Here is a 4,283-nt window from a genome sequence, read left to right on the forward strand (position 1 = left end):
GGTCAAGCGTTTTCACCGAAAATCGAAAGTTTTAATTCAGTTTTGAAACACGATTTCGTAGTTTATTCGACTTTGTTTTATCGCGAAGCCCAAATTATAGCCCAGACACCAGTCTTAGTACTTTTACACAACAAAATGTATCATTATTTTGCTCACTAAAGAATTGTAGGACTCATCTTTATAATATTGATACAATTGGACGCAAATTGCCGGTGCACTGTAATTGAGAAATCAATATTTTTTAGTGCTAGATCTAGGCCTAGATCTAAATAGTCAAAATATTTTGTTCTCCCCAAAATCACTACTTTTTGGTGAAATTACTTTAAAAGTACCACTCAAGACATGTATAGGTTTATTCCAAATGCAATTCTGAATAATTTCAAACAAGATACGCGTATATTTTTCTGTTTGTGATCCTTTTTTCAAAATTATTAAATTTTTTTTTTTCAATATCGGATGTTATGATAAAAAAAGTACAAATATTATGGAATGTATGTAAATAACTGCACATTTTAAAATATTTTCTGGTTCTATATACAGTTATGGTTATTTTGAAGTATCGTTTGACTAGGTGCAAACATATTTTTTTAGTTTCAACTGAGATTATAAATTTTATATTTTCCGATTTTATCCGCATCCAATCACAATTGTGTTGCATAATCGCCTCTTACAGGAACCAAAGTTGAAAAATACGCAAATAAATAATGCAGATGTATTCTACAATCCATACTGAAAATGTTGGTATAATATGTTGATATTTATTTTTCAAATGAGCTTGATTTCGTATGAAATGATACTACCTGATAAAAAATAAGCTTGTTTGATAGTTTTGAACCATTGTGCAGGTACAAAGAACAATTTGAGTGCAAAACATTCGGAAATTGACCTAGATATTACCCCCTTTCGAACCTCAGGTCAATCATAACAACAAGAGCGTCTAGAAAGGTTATTCGGTAAATCTTTACTTTCACTCCCGCACATAGATGCACTGTTTCAGGGGTCAAACTGCTGTACTGTTTGCTGCAGATCACACATAAAGCCACTAAAACTGTCGCAAATCAATTATTTTCAAGACAATTTTAAATCTAACTGTAAAATATCAAATTATGGGTAAAAACAGGGGGGCATGCCCCCCTGTAACCCCCCAGATTTTCTTTTACCCCAGTGGGGCAGGCCCCCCTGGAACCCCCCGATTGGTCCAAAGCATGTCTATCTCGGTGAAAAACAGTCAAATATTTCAAAAACTATTAATTTGCGACGGAAATGAAGTTGATATTCGTGTTCAGCGTATCAATATTTAGCAGAAAATAGACAACTGGTAGCTGAGTGTGAGACGGGAGGGAAAGTAAAAAAATACCGGTTATTCGAATGGGCATACTACTCGTAATGTCTTATCAGCTTGTGAGAGGGGGTTATTCATGTGTTTGTAACACTTTATAAATAGAAAGCTATGAAAGATGGAGCATTATTTTCATCATCGATTAACAACACTCCCACTCCCACACAGTATTCATGGTGAAAACACACATTTCCTGGCGTGCATGCTGTACACCAACAGTACACACTGAGGGACCCCGGCGGCCTGCCCGGAACATCCGACGCAATTGGTTGCTGTAAGATTCGCATCTCAGCACAGACAGGAAGAGTAAACTACGGCTACGGCTAGCCTAGCCTAGCCGTCTGGCCTTACTCTTAGTATAGCTAGCCCACCTGTCTAGCCATACTTAAGCATGGCTAGCCTGCCAGTCCAGCAATATGTATTAGGAACCTGTTGAGTTATACAGACTGTGTCTGTTGGTTTTTCTGCAGTCCACTGCTGGCTGACTGCTGCACCGCCAGCTAGGCTCATTGGCTCAATATTACGCCGCCTGACCATTTTACAATCATCTTGTGCTACCTCGTAATCAACAGCAAGAAATAGAATACCTGTCAAGACATATCTTAAGTATTTATTTATTTTAACATACCATAAATCCAAAGAGTGCAACTCTTTGAGAGCACGGACAAGTGGGTTTGGTCGATGTAATGATTTTGTGGCCAGACAAGGATGAGTAAGTTTCTTCCCCTACTTTCTTCAACGTCAAATCAACATAAATTTCCGGTATTTTCATTACCTCCCTGTACCTGCGTTAATTGTCGTGGATTTACTTTCAGTTCCTTATTTCCTCGTTTCCGCTTCCGGTCTGTGTGACACTGTTTACATTTTACATTTTCATTTTACATTATGGCTGACAATTTAGCCGCACGTCAAACCGGTAGGTTAATAATAATATTGTCAATTTATCAAGTCTCTGGAGAGTGTGCTACTCCCTATCGCATAGATGCTTTTGCTTGTATACTTGGAGAAAAGTGTATACCTTTGAACTGAATGGTGTGAAGCAGGCCTTGATCTAATCTAGATCTAGATCTAGATTAGAATCTATATCTAGATCTAGTCTAGATTCTTATATATTAAAATGACTATGACTATACTATTACTAGACTATACTATAAAAGTAAACGGGGGTAAATTTTTACTTTCACTCCCGCACACAGATGCACTGTTTCAGGGGTCAAACTGCAGTACTGTTTGCTGCAGATCACACATAAAGCCACTAAAATAAAACTGTCGCAAATCAATTATTTTCAAGACAATTTCAAATCTAACTGTAAAATATCAAATTATGGGTAAAAACAGGGGGGCATGCCCCCCTGTAACCCCCCAGATTTTCTTTTACCCCAGTGGGGCAGGCCCCCCTGGTACCCCCCGATTGGTCCAAAGCACGTCTATCTCGGTTAAAAACAATCAAATATTTCAAAAACTATTGATTTGCGACGGAAATGAAGTTGATATTCGTGTTCTGCGCATCAAAATAGACAACTGGTAGCTGAGTGTGAGACGGGAGGGAAAGTAAAAAAATACCTAAACGGGTCTACGTACACAGTAACCGGGCACGTAAGCTAGCCTCAGTGTCTACGTACACGGTAACCGGCAACCGGGCGCGTAGCCTCGGGGTCTACGTACACGGTAACCGGGTGTGTAGTCTCAATGTCACACGCACGGTAACCGGGCGCGTAGCCTCAATATCTACGTACACGGTAACCAGCAACCGGGCGCGTAGCCTCAGTGTCTACGTACACGGTAACCGGGTATGCTGTCTCAATGTCACACACACGGTAACCGGGTATGCTGTCTCAATGTCACACACACGGTAACCGGGTATTTAATTTCATTGGGGAGGGGGGGGGGGGGCTTGAGCTAGGTGCACGATAACTGCTTTGCTCTCTTCATGACGTTGACCTTTTTCCTTTTTCACCGTGTAGTCCCAATATCATATCACACACACGGTACCCGGGCGCATAGCGTCAGTGTCTACGTACACGGTAACCGGGTGTGTAGTTTCAATGTCACACGCACGGTAACCAGGCACGTAGCCTCAATATCTACGTACACGGTAACCGTCAACCGGGCGCGTAGCCTCAATATCTACAAACACGGTAACCGGGTATTTTGTTTTGTGGGCGGGCGCTTGAGCTAGGTGCACGGAAACTGCTTCGCTCCCTTCGTGACCTTGACCCTTTTCCTGTTTCACTCCGCTTTTTATGTCCCAAAACCACGAAAATGATCCCAATCTACTCCTCGTCATCTTTCCTAGTTTAGTTTAGTTTTAGCAGAGGTTTTACGGCACTCGCAACTGCATATAAGGTCATATGAGCGCCAGAGAATTAGAGGTGTTACAAGAGAGTAACAAACATAAAAAAGAAGAAGGTGAGATTTAAAGTACGATAATAGATGTTTGATAGGAAAGAAGGAGCAAACCACACCAGAGCACCCACCCGCCAACCACCCACGTCATCTTTCCTTAGGGAGGGCAAAATTCAGTGACACTGAAAATCTGCGAATCTGGAACAAAAAGCTAAAATATAGATGTTCACAATACATGTAATACTATCACGAGAGAACGAGACTCAGAAAACACGCGAGAGGGGAGAGAGAGAGAGAGAGAGAGAGAGAGAGAGAGAGAGAGAGAGAGAGAGAGAGAGAGAGAGAGAGAGAGAGAGAAATTGAGAGGGAGAGAGAAATTGAGAGAGACAGATAGATTGAGACAGAGAGTGAGAGAATAGAGAGAGAGAGAGGGGAAAAGTAAAAGAGATAGAGTGAGAGATGGGAAAAGTAAAAGAGATAGAGAGAGAGGAGAGAAAGAAAGAGAGAGAGAGAGAGAGAAAGAGATAGTGTGTGTGTGGGGGGGTGTGTGTGTGTGTGTGTGTGTGTGTGTGTGTTTGTATGTGTGTGTGTGTGAGAG

At 41.1% G+C, this 4,283-nt stretch overlaps 1 protein-coding gene across 5 annotated transcripts in view; it reads right to left on the reverse strand.

Annotated features, from left to right (window-relative positions):
- Positions 1–4,283, reverse strand: part of LOC101847462 (dynactin subunit 1) — a 57,058-nt gene that overhangs the window by 51,928 nt on the left and 847 nt on the right. For 3 of the 5 annotated variants that reach the window (XM_013082682.2, XM_005089778.3, XM_005089780.3), the window contains exon 1: positions 1,968–2,092. The exons of 1 other annotated variant lie outside the window; for it this stretch is intronic. The gene's annotated coding sequence lies outside the window, so the exon portion shown is untranslated. Of the gene's footprint in view, positions 1–1,967; positions 2,094–4,283 lie in introns of those variants that run through there. One more of the 5 variants, XM_013082661.2, reaches the window with a different exon arrangement.

Source organism: Aplysia californica, unplaced genomic scaffold (genome assembly GCF_000002075.1).
Source record: "Aplysia californica isolate F4 #8 unplaced genomic scaffold, AplCal3.0 scaffold00009, whole genome shotgun sequence".
Classification (NCBI taxonomy): domain Eukaryota; kingdom Metazoa; phylum Mollusca; class Gastropoda; order Aplysiida; family Aplysiidae; genus Aplysia; species Aplysia californica.